The following is an 18,076-nucleotide window of genomic DNA, read 5'->3' as shown; positions in this document are numbered from 1 at the left end:
CTGCCGGGGATCCCCGCTTTCCATTGGCTGTCGCGGTAAACAGCGCCCGCCCACTAACGGCCGTTGCAACCGCCGGGAGGCGGCGCGCGGCAGCCATGGCGAGAGCCGCAGCGGGGCCGGCCTGAGGGGGCGGCCTGAGGTGGGGCGTTACAAACACCACGCTGTTTAAAACGATAGGAAAGCGGTCTGGAAAATAATCCTCCGAGACCAGCGGGGAAAAATGGTTCTTCAAGAAATCTTTGTTAAAAACTCCACAAAAGTGACAGTTAAACCATATGAGAACAGCTGTCCTACTACAGACAAACAGCTTCTGAAAATAAACCGAAGGGTGCAAAGGCTCAAATGTAAATTTGACAGCAGGAATGTGTGGGTCCATATCCAAATGTTGAACCAGTAATTATTATGAGTATTATTCTTAAATCACATTGTATAACACTACAGTACACTGAATAGCATTACAGAGATTTTAAGTATGTGATGTATGATTTAGCATCATTTAAGATAATTTTGGGGTGATACTGGAGTCCGGTTCTGGATTCAGTTTAATTTAATCTCTCTTAATTGCGTGGAAATGGCTATGACTGAAGCAGGAACTCCTTCAGCAAGGAATGGTAACACACTTGTATAGTTCCTGAATCAAGTACAAAAATGAACAGTTTTAAGACTTTAAAAATGGTTTGGGGGGCATAGATGTCATGCTCTCACTGAACATTTATGAAATATTCTTATATTCTGAAGGGTTAGAAAAAATTAAGCCTTTATGTTAATCATCAGAAAGCACAAAAGCTCCTGTTTTTTCATTATAAGAATTCTATAACTTTCGATCTGTAGATGCCTACTCATTACAGGAAAAAATGAACAATTGAGTATAAAGACATATATAGTATATAATTATGTTGTTAATGAGTAACAAGGTACTCTAAATAGTTCATTTTTATCACTACTTTTAATTATTACCTTAAAAGAAAATTCCCATATACAGTATTAGCTTCGTAAATAAATTATGGCATTATGCGATAAAAATGACACAAATTGCAGTATGCATTATGCAGGCTGTAAGCTTCATTTCTGGTTTCAAGTCTCTCTCTGTTTCAAACCTCTGTACTTTTAAATTAGCAAAAGGTCATCATGCATCCCCACTGGTATCAATGGGAGCCTTTCTATTTATATTCCAAAAGAAACAGAGTAGATTTTGAATACTGCGTTTCGTCTAGGCTCTGTCTTAAAAGTTTCTTTAGAAACGTTGGTTTGAATCATAGAAATGTCAAAAGGTCATGCTCCAAAAACCAGTAGCACAGTCATTTTTGTTCTGATTATACTTATTTTTAAGATCTTGATAAAGTGAGAAAAACGCATTTCTAAAAATTAGTATTAAAATTTTCAGTAGGTGCCCAATTTTCTTTTTCTTTCTCATTCTTACCATATAAGAGAACCCAGAGTCCAAAGATTCCAAAAATATATTTCAAGTTTGAAGTGGAGACCACTTTTGTCGGGTGTTGTATTTTCAACTCTGATCTCTAATTCAGAAGCAACTCTTAGATTTCTAGTCCTGAAAATACATGTCCTGACTTCAGGTCTTTGAAAGCTACAAAACATTTTTTATAATCTATTTTATCTATTTTTAATATTGCTTGTAATATTTTATTCTATTTTTTTTAACATCAATTTTCACCAATTGTTTCCTAAAACTTGGTAAAAAAATAAAATTCTTCTATAGTTCATTGCCAAATTTTGGTAATTTTTGTGGTATCTGCCATTTTTGCTATAAGGGGTACCATTTTCCTTATTCCAGGGCCTAGTTACCTGACAAAGTATTAAACACTAAAGATAGATAATATGGTAGACAAAGTTCTATTTCTCTTAGATGTTTTCTCTTTTGTGCATGGAAATAAGTAACATAAATGGCTAACACTTGCTGTGGGAGTCCAACTGAGTATATTTATACAGACTGATAGCAAAAATAAAGTATTCTAAAATACAGTAGGAAGTTAAATTATTTTTGTGACAAATTTTTGTTAGCCACTCAGAGAAAACTGCATGGAAGTAGAGGTTCAGAAACAGAAAACATGTCCAACTGGAAAAGTACTCAAAATAAACACAGACAGAGTTTTCTAATGAAAAATAAATGCACTTTGTAAAAAATAATTACAAAAATATCTGAAGAAAATGTTGTCTTTTCTCTTCAAGACTCATGAAATCATATTCCAGGATCTCAGAAATACATCGAAGCCTACCAGCAAAAAGGAGGAATTGAGTACATGGCATTAGCAAGGTAAGAGATTTTAAAGAATTCCTTTAAATGACAAAAAGAGAAATTATAAAAATTGGAGTGACTGAGACATTGGTGTGTTATTTTAGTTCATTTTCACCACATAAGTAGATTGTTTTTTATTTGATTAGCAAACGTGTGTTTGTTTGGTTGTTTTTTCTTCCAACTTTTCTCATTCAGTCTCATGAACACAAATTTTACATCTACCAAGGCTTATAATACACAGATTTTATCATCAAAATTCACATCTACAACTAAAACAAAACCAAATCATAAAAATGCTGGGATATTACATCATAGCACTTTTCTCCTTTTAGAAACACCCCAGTGTGGAAAACCTTCTGTATCTAAACAGATGACTGGGTAAGCAAAGATTAATGAAGCATCCAGAACTGTTTATTTGATTTCAAACAAACAAAAAAAAAAAACGACACACATTCAGAAACAGTTTTCTAGAATAATTTAATGTAGTGAAACAAAGTTCAGTATAATCACTATCAACTTTGAGATGTAATAATGCTTTCCATGGAAATATTCCAGTTTACTGGAAATTCCAGTTTAATGCTTTCTGGAATATTCCAGTTTACAGTACTTAGAATTGGAGAATTTTAGATGGTTACACCTTTGTCAGACATCCACGTTCAACAAACTTACATATGAAAGATGAGGATAATAGCTCCATAATAATAGAAAAATTCCAATATATTTATTCATGGCATGTGATTAAATGTCAGAAAAAAAAGTACCACAGTAAAATTTCCTAGTATTTTTCCTCTACTGGTTTGAAGGGGGAAACAAAGAACATGTTCATTGATGAAATTCTGCACAACACAGCTGTGGATAGGGCTGAAAGGAACAAAATTTAGAAGCATCAATTATAGAGCTTAAGTACAGTCTACATTTCATTTTTTGTAATGTTAGGATTCAATGCCAGCTTAGACTCCAAAAGAAATACATGCAGCAAGCAAGCTTCAATAGAGGAGTTTGTTGCAGCAGCCACACCTTTACAGTTTTGTAAAACAAACTTTTAAAATCAGGAAAAACATAAAAACACATGAAATAAATACAAATTCAGCAGCAAGTTAAGTTTCTGCATGTAGCACTGAAAAAAAAGAAAAAGCTAACTGTGGGAATTAATGAGGAAGAGACTGAAGAAAATAAAAATACATTTTTGCATTCAGAGAGGGCAGCATGTGAATTCTACTAACTCCAGATTTGCTTTATGTGTTTCTTAAATTCTGTAAGGGAATATTTAAATACATGGCTGGACATTTTGAAAGTATATAATTACCTAGCTCTGAGTCTTGAAGTGAAACTAACAGCCCTATCTGCTATATGTGTCTCCATGTATATGCTGACAGCATTCATTTACTTCATCAACAGAAGGTGCTTGAATCGATCTTTAAGAGTACTATTTAAATTGAGTAAGACACCAATTTTTTGAGGTGCTTTGAGATGTTTTTTTGAACTTTAAATGTGAAATTCCTGAGTAACATCAAACCCTGAACTCATCAAAATCTGAAGAACTGGAATTGTCTCCAAGCAAAAAAAATATTATGGCAATTTCTGATGTCTTTTCTGGTCTCTCTTGCTAACTCATCTCTACAGAAATAGACAGGTTTATAATTTATGCCTCAATTTCTTCTCTTTTGAAAGAGAAGTAGTATAGTAACCTTCCAGATTGACATTTATAGGTAGTATACATTAAAATGTTTGACAAAAATGCTTTAAATAAAAGAATAAGTGAGTATTTTGCTGATCAGAGCTGCACATTTTTATTTTTAAATAAAATAAACTATTTTAGGGCTTATTATGTGTAACAGTCTGTCTCAAATATTTTTTCCATTTATTTATTGTAGTCCCTTCAGACATACTGGGAGAAATGTTTTCAAGTAAAGCCATCACCAGGTTTGCATGCACTGCACCATTGTTGTCACAGATGGTTTTGTTGCCAGGCCACTCATTATTTCTCTAATCTCCATGATTATGGACCCATGCTATCCACAAAAACAATATTATTTCCTCTACCTTCTGTCTCCTGTAGGAGAAAAAGGCTCAAGAATCACATTAGATGTTAAAGCAAAATCACAAATAGTGACAGCAAAATTTCTTCCACATTTTCTCTGAGGTCTTTGCACCTGGGCAATGTCATGCAGTTCAGACCTGTTCTGTATGGATCCAGCACCTTTCTGTACACTCAGGAGGTAGTAAGGCAGTAAGGTAGTGTGGAGCTGCCAAATATCTCCTGCCTCACGAGTCACCATGCCTGGAAAGACAGGCAGCAAAGCCTTCAAATGGAAGGCTTTATGTAATTTGGAACTCTTGTTAATGACACAACGGCTTCTGCAAAGTCTTGATATCTCAGCTTTTAGGCTTGGAGGACAGCCAAACCCTGTCCAGCTTCATTCACACTGCACATTTCTTTGGCTGAAGCATGCACCGACTGACCAAACTTTTAAAACTGACTGAGAGCAGAGACTGAGAGTACTACCCCTATTCTATTCTACTTAGGTAAAGGCAGAGTTTAATCCTCAGCAGCCCTACATTTGCTTATTTAGTAGCAAAAGGAGAAGGAGAAAAGTTTAGTTATCTATTACAAGTAAATACCTGTTTCGGAGATATTTTGTAGCATATACCAAAGGAATCAATTTCTCTAACATAATGATCTCAAATTAGAATGCCTAGTCTTATTCAGGCACTGCCCATAACATGCATTCAGATGTTGTAATGTTACAGGTTACGTTAGATAGATGGGCTAGAGACTGCATTTTCCATTATGCAAGATCCACAAACAGTTGTAGCAGTGGCACAGGTAACAGCTGCCCCTTTTGGGACTCTTGGCAGTACATGTACATGTACATGACATACTGTAGGCACATGTAGAAGCAAGCAGAAACCCCGAAACAATCATTTGCTTTCAGGAGACAAATAAACTGTTGTGCCAAGAATACCAGTTATGTCTGATTTAATTGACTTAAGGAAAATAGGCCATGTGGTTGGAGCAGAGGATGAGGAGACAGAAATTTTTGGTAGAAGACATATTCTGGTACCCTATGGTACAGAACTCCCTGGAGTCACTAAGTTCAAATTACTAGAAACAAGTTGCCTGATTTTAAAGAGGAAAGAATTGAATTTTGGTGCTGCTGTACCCCTGTAACACCCATCACCTTACAGGAATCCCTTTTGTTGTTGTTGTTGTTTTTCCCAATGACGATACCAAAAAAAGATTTTAAAAACAAGAAAGTCCACATACAACCACCTGGAGTGGCATTTTCCACTGTAAAAGTTCAGAAAACGCTGTTTACTTTGCACACAACTGATTTTTATTTATTTATTTATTTTTGTCTGGTTCCCTATGGAAATGGAACTGAACCGATCATCTCACATATATGTTTCTATTAGTCGCTATCCCTTCCCCATGAAGTTATTCCTAAAGATACTACATTCCTACAAGTTCCAAGAAAATAACTCGAAAAAATAAAGGAGAAACATCCTAAAGAGCTCAACTATATTATTAAACCAGAGAATCCACGTGGATGATGATGGTGATGATGATGATGAATGCGTTTATACTAATATTGACTGGCTTGGGGGAAAATATTTGACTAATGTGTGTACCCTGGACACCAGAGAGTGTAACTATGAGCTATCCACAGGAAAGTAAGCTTCCTTTCTACTTAACTATATATATTTTTTTGATCTGTCATGTATTATTCTGAAACCAAATTGAAACCCAGTCGTACTTATGTTACAGTAAGGTGATTACAGTGAATAAGTGCTTTCATGTGGAGAAAATGCCTGGTACTTACAAGCTCTTTAGACTAATGGAGAAAGGCATAATATGAACTGATTTTTGGGAGACGAAGTCAGACAAATTAGAGGAAAAAGCACAGATTTTTAGCCAAGAGAGTAAGTAACCTTCAGAGCAGACAGCTAAGGCAAGCAGAGATTCTCTTTTTTTTTTAAGTTTACAGATCAAGACAATGCCTTTTTTTGAAAGACAAACTTTAACCATATGCAGATTATTAAGCTCTATCCGTAACAATCAGCGTGAAATCTTCTATTCAGGTAGTCAGACCAGATGAGAGCATGTTTCCTTCTTGCTTAAATTTTATGCTGCAAGCAAGGGGTACGCAGTCAGGCTTGTAGAAGAGGCCCACTTTCATCAGCGGAAATAACAAAAGGAAAATAACATGTCTGAATATAAAAACATACAAGTATAAAGTGATTTCTTTCTTTAAAGAAGCCCTTTTGTTAAGTCAGGGGCCCATCTATTTTAGATGCCTTTAGGTTATTTGGCACCTCACAACTGCAGTTTAGCAAATTTTGATTTCATGCTCAAATAAGTTTAAATATTTTCATCTGTCCTCATTTGAAACAATCAGCAAATAGAGTGGTGAGGCCTAAGCCGTAAAGAGCAAGGTGGCCGCCTTACTTTTTTCCCTCACAATTCTTAAGCCTCATTACTGTAGGAAGCTTCCAGGAAGAGACTTAATAAGATTAAGATGACCTCTTGCCTAGGGAGCACCAAGTTTAATTGTAATATCTGAGCAGAAGTCATTATGGAAAAGACAGACATAATACATACAGATTAACTGGAAAAAAAAAAAAAAAAAAAAAACAGGAAGACATCTACTGCAGGACTGATGTGGCCGATGCTGACATGAAATCTTGTTCTATTCTTCAGATTTTGCTCATAGAGAAGGAAGAAATGGGAAGGAATGCTTCAAACAGAAGTGTATGCATTTCTTGTCCAGTCAAAAATGTGGCTGCTTTCAGTGGCTGTTGGTCGGGCTGTTTCCTAAAACCAGCACAGTCCTTTAATGCGGGATTCCCCAGTACGATATAGTGGGCTTTTCTGTACCTCAGCCATGCTCCTGAATGCCATTCTGCAGCAACAACCTGATTTATCCTCTCAGAGTCTACACTGATTTGTTGCCTAGGTGTACATTAAGCTGACTGCAGAGAAGATGTCTGAGGCCAGTGCTGGGAAGTCAGGCTGAGAACACAGTCTTCCTTCAGTGAGAGAGCTAAGGACACCTATGACCATAGGTGGGAGAACGTTTGCAGTTTTGATATGGCCACAGGCATCAAGCAGGCTCAGCGCTAAGGTCGTAGCGCTGTGACTCATGCCACCCACCGCACCTTGGCAATCAGTGAGACTTAGCTGCTGGTAGCAAGCGTCAGAAGTTCAAGGTTAATTTTCCAAGTGGAAGAGAAAAAAACAGGTCACAATTTTCCAGGTCAATGAAGCTGTTCCTGTCATGTTCAGAGGAGAGTTATCTTGGCACTCGGCAAATCCAACAACAGAAAATGTCGAAATCTACCTGGACGTGTCTTGCACTACGGGGGGAACCTGCTGCATGAAATCAGGGCTGATATCACTTTCTGGGGGATTGCCTGTTCGATACAATTATTTGTTCTCAGCCCCGTGACAGAGCAGAAGGGGAAAAAAAGACCCACTGCATCTCAAGGTAGCTTTGTGTCTATATAAAAAATACCTACAGTCATAGACTCCTGGAAAGGCTGGACCACAAGGTCAGAGTTTAGAGGCAGCTCAGAGTGTTTAAGTAAAAAGGGTAATAGGGATATATTGACTATAACTGGCAGGTGGTTGTACCTTATCTGTCTGCACATGGAGTGGGCCCTCAAGCAAAGCAAGGACACCTATAACAAGAGCAGAACTGTGTAAAGAGGCTAAATACGTCAGGAATGGCTATGTGAATTTTGGAGCTAGGACCAGCTCCCAAACCAACTTTGGTCCTTGTCATTTGTTGCTTAATGTTTGAGAACATTATCTCAGAATCATGTCAGGTTGTACTATCACATGCTAAAGCCATTGCTAAGGATTACTGGGGAAAAAAAAATGGCTCAGCAGTGCTCAGCTCCCACTCCAGACACTTGGCCAAGGCTTTAACGTTGTCTCAAAGCTCAGTGATCATTTTTGGGGAAGAACTCCTCCATCTCCCAAGACACATGAGAGCTGATGGAATGACTTGCCAACCTGAAAGCCTCTGAGCTGTAAAAGATGCTGGCTACCTAGTATTTTTTGGTGGGCGGCAGGCTCCAAGCTTCTGAAAGGCCCAACTGCCTAAAAAACCTCTGCTGGATGGCAGGCTTTTGGAGGCAGAGCAACAGTAACCCGTTCATTGTTTTAGGACACCTTAATGTTCAGAAACCTCTCATCCTTCAATCTGACAGTCATCTTGCCAACCTGCTAATGGGGTTACGGGGAAGGCAATAGCCTCAGATATGTTGAGGTACAAGAGAAAGTCTCCTCTGACCACTGCTAATCAGACCCTAGGTTCTCATGCTGAAGTTATACATACTTTTTTTCCCTCCACAGATACCCAATACTGAAACCATACTTATCTTTCATGACAACTGCCCGATCATACATCCAATTATTTGGGATAGTTTGGGATACTTTGGCATGCCCACACGGTACCTGGCCTCCTCCTTACACTGTTGGCATGCATTGCAGCAGTAAATGGGAGGGTTGTGTGGCTAAGCTTTTAAATGTGGTAGTGTTTGGGCACTGAAAGGTAGCAAAAAGGTGCCATCTGCAGGCTCAGACCTATGTAACACCTCCCAGAGGACTCGGAGGAACCACAGGTCCTCCACGGGCAGCCTGCTGCGTGTGCCAGGATGCCTTGGGCGCTGCTCTCAGCTGCTGGGCACGCTCAGGTGTTGCCGCTCCGTGGGGCTGACTGACTGGTCCTGGACCCAGGAACACTCCTGGGTAGGAACGGTGTCAAAAGTCAGCTTGGTAGGAGCTACGGTTATTGCTTGTTACAACCTGAGCTCTTTCCTACAAGACACTGCACATACCACATTACAACAGAAGGTAATTCTGTAGTTGTTCACAGCAGCACACATCGAGTAGCTTGCGCAAGACACCTGAGAGGTTTCTGTTCCTAGGGTCATATTTTCTGACATACTTAATGCACAGCACGGTTTTAAACGGTCCTTTTAAAAATAAATAAATAAAGGAGAGAGAGCTGTCCCTGTCTTTTGGAGGAATTTATTCTCATTTAAGAAATCTCAGTGCTGGAAAAATTTCTGAAGCATTTCTTCCATCGGGACTGTTTTGTGACCTGGCAGAGTCCCTTTAAATGCTGGTAGTAATTCTTCTTTGCCCTTTCAGTCTGTCACCTACAAAACAGTCATCAACAACCACAGCTACCTATCGGCTGTTACAGAACCATCTGTGCAGCCTTTGATCATGCACTTTTTTTTTTTTCTTCCAGATTGTTATCATCTTCTGGAAACTAAGAATGGGACAAAATGTTGCAGCACTCTTACACAGTAGGGTGATATGTTGTTGGTTGCTACAGTATAAAATAAACAGTTTAGGGTAGCAGCTGCTGACACCTCAGGCAGCCCAGAAACCCCAGGTCTGCAAAACTAAGATGATAACAATTGTTGTAGAACACAACAAACAAATATTTAAGGCCACTGAGACTTTCTCGGAATGTGAAATCCGATTTCTATACTTCATTCAGTTTTGGAGTGGCCAAAACTCAGAATCTGATAATATTTTTGTTTCAATTTTGGTGATTTTAGTGTCGTCTCAAACTCAGCCTGAACCCTGGGAGATCTGAAATCAAAATCTAAATTGGAATGTAATTTGGGGGTCATGTTGATCTGTAATTTCCATCTCTTTTTCTACTTGAAAACAGAAAGAAAACTTTACTTGTACCTGTATTGTTGGCTACAACTTGTTTCAAAGAACCTGATTACAATTGCCTATTATCACTAAAAAGGAAGAATAGACATCATGTGCTCTGAAATTCAAAATTCAAGAGCAGCCACACAGGTTACTGAGGATTTAAATCAGAAAAACAGGGGAATTATGTAGAAAATTGATGCAGAGTTTCAGTAAAAAAAAAATAAGCAACCCTGATGCAGGTTTGCAATGCTAGCTAAAAATAACATAACATTTTGTGGTCAAACGCACATTTAGTTGATTAGATCATTTGATTCACAGAATATCAGTTTGAATAAAAACAGGGCTCCAGAGCTTATTCCCTTCTTGTCCTCGGGGACATGCCTACATGGTGTAATCCCAGAGAAGACAGTGGCTTTGCCTGGGTCCCCGGGGCATGGTGCTCCTCCCTTACCACACATGAGAGCATGAAGTCCCTTACTGTCTGCCAGCCTGAGAATCTGCTAATTCAATTTCTCAGCGTCTTCCAACTTGTTCTCTCTCATCTTTTAAGTCCTGAGCGTTCAGGCAGTTAATGTGTTCTCTGCTAGAGGTGATTATTATATTAATTAGTCATACTCCAAAGCTTTATATGGAATAGACTGGAGCACTTAACAGCCAAAAGTTATAATGCCACCTCTTAGAATCATTTCAAAGTGACCCCGCAAACAAGGTCTTCGCAAAAGCTTCTCACCACAGAAGTGATTCTCCCTCTGGCCACAGGGAGCCACACAGCCACCATTACGAATCCAGGGGAGAAGGCAAGGGAGAGAGCAAAATCCCTGGTCTCTAACTCCCTGCCAGGAGTTACAGGGGTTGCTCTGCCCTTGAGGTGACTGTACGGGTTGCACCTGGGCTTCTGTTAGCTGTTTTCTCGCCAGCTCCTGCTGAGAGTCTCGCACTGTTTTTAGCCAGGCGTATAGAATGCATATGTAGGAAACTACTTGTACCTACTTGCAGGCAAACGGGGTAATTAGTGCAGCCTGTCATCATAATTTCTATGTTTGTTTTTGACTGCAATGTTCAGGTCACTTTGCAAGATGTAGGATGACTGTTAATCTCTGAAGCCTTAAGCAACATCATGAGGTGCTTGACCCCACAGAATAATCCAGTTTTTGTGTAATCACCCCAAGGTGTGTGACTCAAACATTTAATTGTCTCAATACAGTACAAATTCCACACCAGCAGCAGCACCATACACCAGAAGGCCTAATCGTTATCTCACAATCCATACATCTAAATAATTCTGGTATTAGTGTACAGGTCCAGTAGCATTCAGCTTTCTAGTGCTTTCTGGACAAGACTATCACAGGAAGCTCATTCAGCACCATCAGCCTCTTTACCAAGACCCCTAACTGGCTTTTAGAGACAGAACTTGTGGTGCACTTTCTTGTTTTCTTCTTTAAAATGTTGCCACCAAATTTCAATTTGGTAAACTGAAGGATTCAAGAAGAGGGAGGAGAAAGCTTAAAAGAACCAGCAACTTGATAGAGCGGCATCCAGGGATCAAACTGATTAAGGTAGACCACAGAGGGATCAGTTTTCCTTATTTATTTTCTTTTCAGCATGTGATCATCTTTTCATTTCTCCAAATGTATGTACAGTATGAAGGTAGAAACAAATCTCTTTGGTGATTTTAATTCTAGCTAGGCATCTGATTAGATGTTCTTTCATTTACTGAGATACTTAACAGTCATTCTTGTTCAATCTCATTTATCAGAGCAACTGAGCAGTTGCCTAGGCTTTATCTAAGAGTTTAAAGATTGAGGTAGTTATCTTGGATGAAAGGGGCTGCTGCACTGAGATTCTTACTGTGCTGGATTAGAAAGGGAGTGGTGATAGTGTCATAGACTTGCCTAAGGCCACAAGACAAGCTATTTGTTGAGTGAGAAATCGAGCTTGATTATCCTGAATTACTTCAGTCTGTTGTCCCATCTACCAGCTCATTTCTGATCTCAAGTCAAAGTATATCTGCTTGAAGGTGCCTATTTGGTCTGTAAATGTTAAGTCTCAGTCTAAATGTAGTCACAACTGTAAATGTCCCCAGCTTTGTCCGAGAGCTGATAATTCCTAAATAAAAAGCAGCTTCTATTTCTTTGTTCTATATATGTAGTAGAGATAAGTGTATGGAGCAAGGACTGCTCGTCAGAGGACTTTAAAAACACTCTTTGACCAAATGCTATTTGACATTTCCTTTGCCACTCTGCAAGGCTCCTCAGAGGGCTTAGCTACTGTTATTTTTGCCAAGGAAGCAAAGACATCATTTCATTTCCCTCAAGCTAAACAGTGTATGATGTGCAGCAATTCAGAATTAATTTGACAGTAATGGAGACGGCAACTATTACTGTGAGGTATCTCTGCTCTGAACATTGCCATCCCGTCCTCATTTCACCCCCGCTCCCCAAGTTTTGGTGTTACAAGAAGTTGCTGAACAGCAGGCAGGCCCATGGACAAGGCACACTCATGTACGCTGCTCTGTCTTGGCAGAGCAGCAGCTTTGGCCTTGACGGCCTCTGTGTACAGGAGTCCTCAAGTCCCACAGAAGTGCAGCTCTCACTTGCAGGAAGAGAACTGTCACAATAACACACACAGGTCCACGGGATGTAGCAATTCCTTCTAAACAGGAGGCTGGCGTAGAGTTAGAACAATTTTGGTCAGTTGGGATTTTTGGAGAACATATGGCCCAACACCTTGCTCAACTCGTAGGAAATCAAAGGCTGTTTTCATCAAGAAACAGTTAGGAAGACTTTCTGTTTTCTAGCTGGCTCTTTTTCCACTACCAGTGCCCAAAGCAAACTGACGATGAAAGGATGCATTCTGTGTACGTGGCTAAGAAAAACAGGACATGTTAAATTTAAAATACACACAACTCCTTTCTTTCTAACACTGGTATCAATGCAGAATGAACAGCACTGAGGCCAATATAGTTATAAAAGCAGATACTACTGGCTACAGTCCCACAATACACAGCATCAGGGGATCCTCTCTTTATTGATTTGATTTATTAATGTACACACTGTAATTTAGGCCTTGCAATGTTGAGAATGAGGGCAAAGTCCTGAAATAATGAATGGCCTAGGGTGAAGAAAACCGATCTGTATTCTCTTTATATTCTCCTCAAAACTGCCTCACTTCCCTTTGTCATCTCTCCCCTTTCTAAAAAGAAATGGAATTTCAACCTACCTTGTCTGAGCATGGGTCCTGCCAGGCTAGACACCTGTACTCAGTAGAGATTTATTTCACCCACTCTTGTACAAATGCCCACAGAAAGTGTCGCACAGAGCTGCTCTAGGCTCACTGCCAGGTTCCCAGATGTGGCCTCTCCCTGATCCCAACCTGACCTAATCATTTTGCAACCTTCCCGTGTAGATGCAAGCTAAAGACTGTTGCTGAAGCTGGTCGCTGAAGAAACCCAAACATGGCAAGAATACGAAGATGTGGGAGGACAGGCATTACGTGCAAGGGAGAGGCAGGTGAAAGGGTTGGGGAGGGTTGGGAATAGGGCTCAGTCCAATCTGTTCCTAACTCAGCACCCCAACAGTCTCCCATTCATGCTCACAAAATACTTTGGGGCTATTCATGTTTTTACACACAGCACGGACAGGTTCCTCTCCAGCTGATAAAAGGCATTTCCTTAGTTTTTAATATCTTCACAACTGAATTTGTAAAATCAAAACTTAACGTTGTACTAAGGTATTAACATGAAGTCTCAGCTCTGTTCAAGTCAACAGGTGCCTCATCTCTATCTTCACTCTGAATAGCTAGATTAGTACTATTTTAGCAACTAGCCCTGTGATGATAAAATAAGTGCATCATTTATAAAAACCACTTTAAGTCATATAAGTGAAAAACTTCAGAAAACAAGACCATTTCAAGGGGTTTCCATAAACTTAACTTCTACAAGAATGACAGAATCACCTGGTTGGTCCAACAAGCAACATACTTGCTACTTCCAAGTAGCAAATTATTTCAGTGGATTAAAACCAGAACACACTCATCTTCAGATAGTAAGTGAATAAGCCTTTTCCTTCCTTTAAACAAGGACAACAGGAAGGTCAGTTATCTACATGCTGCTGTTGAAAATGGTGAGGTTGTTTTTTACTGAAACCCTCCCTGCTGGTGTTCCTGTGTGGACGCAGTGGCTGTGAGTCACTTCTGTAGCTCTGGAATGAAATGAGCACTGCTACAAACTTCACAGGAGACAGGTAATGATCAAAATTTTGATCTTTTGATGGGTTGCAGTGTAGAAAAGTAGGATGCTTTCATTATCAACATTCTCATGCATTTATTCTGTGATAATTTATTGCATAAACCAAGAATTATTCCTCAAAGAAATGTAGAAAACAAACTCTTTCAAGCTGTTGTATGAGCAATGAACGCTGGGCTCCTACAGATTTTTCTTTCTTGCCTGAACGCTGTTTCCCACCACATTATAGTAGCTCTGCTGCATGTTCCCCTGAGATGCCCACTGGGCACAGGAGGCACATGCTGCAATTACTGTGCAGCCACCCACATATTGGCCAGCTGACCAAATTCTTTGAAATGCGTGTATTCTACCTGTATTTTGTTTTGTTTTCTTATGGGACTCACTAAAATGGTGAGCCTGTCCTCCATGCAGCTATCAAATTTTCAATGAAAATCCCTCTTAGGATCACACTTGAGATTTCTACCTGATTTAAATGTAGCTGAGTATGGCCAATAGGCCTGAACGCTATGGGGCAGGGTAACAACAGATGGACCAACCACAAAGATCATATTCCCTTAGGAAACTGGGGATGCTTCTCCCATCCCTAATGCATGGGATGGAAATGCAATATTAAGACTCCCAGAAAACCTTCTGTTTTATGGCAATTAAATGTAATACAATACTCTAAAGGCATATTGATGTTTTAAAGGTAATTTTCCTATACTGCCATGACAAAGCTGAATCCTTTTTATGTCCTAGATAAACATTTAATAATTACATATCTTAATTTGATAATTCCACATTTGAAAACCTTTTGGGTTTGGGATAATCCAATATTCCTATAGCATATTTCACTGTAAATCGCTAATATGACTGAGTGGATGGACAGCATAATTTTGCCTATAAGTTTTATAAATAAAAATGTCATATACAGATAAGGTGCTTTTCTAATGCCTTGTAAATGTATTCAGCCTAATTTTAGAGCTGTCCTTTGTTACAGTTGAATCCAGATATTCAGTCTTAAAATGAGTTTCCCATTAAGTCGCAGTCTGATCAAAAAAAAAGTAGGTAGAAGAAAAAGCCTGGTTTTTGGCCCAACTAACTGCAGACAATCCAAATACAGTCATTTTAATGCATCTCAATGTTTATGAGAATGACAGCATACTGCACTTGTGCTTACAATGTTAGCATCAACGTGAAGGTCATAGGTAAGTTCAGTTTTGTTCTGACGTTGACCCCCAGTCCTATTAACAGCATTTTAACACCAAGAGTATGCTTTTGCTTAAACTAACAGGGAGACCCAAGACAGCTGTATGTAGTCCAAAAGAGAGTGGTGTTACTGTGAAAGTGCCTTAACAATAAATATGTTGATTAGCTCAAATGAACATCAGTCAATGTATAAATGTTCGTGGAGGTTAAGTAAGTGACAGGTTAGTGTGTGTGACTGGCTGTGACCAGTAACTCAGCTCAGAAACACATGAGTAAGGGTATAATTTAAGCTGAGGTTAGACTTTTCTCATGAGCTTTTGTACTCACTTCTCTCTCTTACATTAATGCATCTATTAAAAATTACCTTTCTATGACTTCTTTATCTGTTCAGCTTAGACATACCCTGCAGCACAGTTCCTTGAAGCCCCATTCTTGCCTGCTATACACCGTGTCAAAGAATCTAAAAATGGATTCTGAACTTTCTGTACATCATTGCAACTACAAGGATATGACTCAGGCAAGATTGTAGGAAGAGGCAGTATCTTTTATTACTTGATCTAGTAAAATACATTTGTAAAATACATTTCTTCTCCCAATAGTCTTTTCCTAATGCCTTTAATAGAAAAATATACCGTACAGTCATTATGTGATTCCTAATTAACAAGAACTGGCTCCAAATTGTTCTGCTTAAGATGTATTGGCCTGCACTGCACTAAGCTGAAATCTTTCATTCAGTAACTTTAGTAACAGCATGACCATTTGCTGTCTGCTTCTCAGAGGTACAGATCACTGAATTCTGCGCTGTTGCCATGAAATCAATCAATCCTGTCACCTGCTGGATCATTCTGCCAGCTTAGTCAGTTCCCTGAAAAGGTTTCATTTCTGAAATGGAAAATTCAGGTGAAGATTGCTGCTTTAGCTGTCTGTGATTAAACTACTTGTAAAAAATAGCAGTGTCCTCCAGTATTTGTGTTTTGCACAGAAGGCATTCCTGAGGATGTTTCCAAACAGAAAAGAAATACCTTTCTGAAAAGATGTGGTTTTGCAAAATTCCTCCTTATTTCTAGGGAGAAATCTGCCTCTACGTAGGGAACATTAGACAGTATTCAAGAAGATAAAAAGGTTAAACATTAAAAAAAAAGACTTGGAAATAAAAAAAAAAAAATCCTCTCCCATTCTCTCATGAAGGTATTTCATGGGTATACCATAAGTATCCAGAACATACCTAGATCAATATTGCAATATTAGTACTGGGGTGCTGCAATGGTAGTTAAAGCACAAAAACATGTAATGTTTAGTGAGCCTGAGGTATCGTTGTCCAGAAGACCTGGGGACACAGTGTACGGGGACATGGGACGTGCAACATGGAGAGAGGAGGCCCAGAAGACATCCTACAGAGTGTAGGGCCCCATTTTAATCCTCACCTGAAATGGTGTCCTTAGTCCTGCGTTTCTGAGGTGAAAGGCAAGTTGGTCACATCCCAGGAGAAACGCCGACCTGTTACCTAACCTCTGCAGCTTCACTTCAGCCAGAATCACGGATTCTGCTGTTTAATCTCTCCACAAGCTAGCTCTGAAAATTGTGCTGGCAGGAAGCAATCGGTTGGTTTGAGTGGACATAAATTTTTTGTCAGGATTATTCAGCGCAGAAAATGAAAGCACAGTGAGGCAAAGTCACTTGGTAGGCCAGAGGGGTATGGCTTCTAAATCTCTCCCAATGACAGTCCAAAGGCTTTGTGTATTGCTTTACATATTTGAAACAGTCTCCAAGATTTCACTGTCAAAATCTATAGTATTCTGATGAATTAGGCCTTTCCTCCCACGGTCCCCCACCTTCAAATTTTTGCCCGCTCTCTCTCTCTCTCTCTCTCTCTCTCTCTCTCTCTGAAGGTATACTAAATATGCTTTGAGGTTTCAGATAAATTTGGAACGTTTTTATTTATAATTGTAATTAGTAGACATCAGAGGACCTGACCCCTTTTATAATAACTGGAAGGGTTGAATAATTGAGGTCAGAGTAGTCAAGGTCAAAATATGTTGCTTAATGTACGTCTTACAATTATCTAGTACTGACTTTATAACGTCACAGATGTTAAACTACAAAATGTTCAGAACTCAAAGATCTATTTTTTTCTCTATAAAGAAATTAAACTTTTTTTTATTTTTTTTTAACTGAAAATTATTAACATCATAGTGACATAACATTTCATGTAGTTGCAGTACATCTGCTCCTGTTTAGGTCTATTCACATGAGCAATAATACTTAGGATAAAGCTGCTTCTGTCTTTAATACAGGATCTGTTATGCCATGAGAGGTTCAATGCCTGCAACAAGCACAATTACATAACGGTGCTTCATCCACAGTATCTACTGGTATGCATTAGTCAACAAGAGGCATGCACTCATAGGAATCAATGTTCCTCTTAACATCGTGCATCAGAGAGATGAACAGACAGACACCCCCATGAAAATGGGTCCAAGGAGCAGGTGACATGTCTTAAGACAATTTAAGACATTTTTTCTCATTCCCTCTGAAAGGAAGAACGAGAACATCTCTGTTTCCTTATGCTGTTTTCAAATGTTAATATATAGAACAGGCTATTATACCATTATAAAAGCTCTTAAATCATGGTGTTACTTCTGCAGTGATAAATGCAGGAAAGAAGAAGGAGAAACTGGTCTGCCTGCAGTCCTGTTCAGTAGCA

At 39.1% G+C, this 18,076-nt stretch overlaps 1 long non-coding RNA gene across 2 annotated transcripts in view; it reads left to right on the top strand.

The window, feature by feature from the left end:
* Positions 1-28: 28 nt before the first annotated feature.
* LOC106031531 (uncharacterized) overlaps positions 29-18,076 on the top strand; it is a 37,321-nt gene continuing 19,273 nt past the window's right edge. Inside the window, exons 1-3 of one of the 2 annotated variants that reach the window (XR_010830126.1) lie at positions 29-366; positions 2,188-2,272; positions 13,347-13,450. This is a non-coding gene — a long non-coding RNA (uncharacterized lncRNA). The remainder of the gene's footprint in view (positions 367-2,187; positions 2,273-13,346; positions 13,451-18,076) is intronic. The other variant, XR_007160866.2, reaches the window with a different exon arrangement.

This window comes from Anser cygnoides, chromosome 3 (genome assembly GCF_040182565.1).
Source record: "Anser cygnoides isolate HZ-2024a breed goose chromosome 3, Taihu_goose_T2T_genome, whole genome shotgun sequence".
NCBI classification, from domain to species: Eukaryota; Metazoa; Chordata; class Aves; order Anseriformes; family Anatidae; genus Anser; species Anser cygnoides.
Note: the sequence above shows the minus strand (reverse complement) of the source record. Positions and strands in the feature narration are given on the sequence as shown.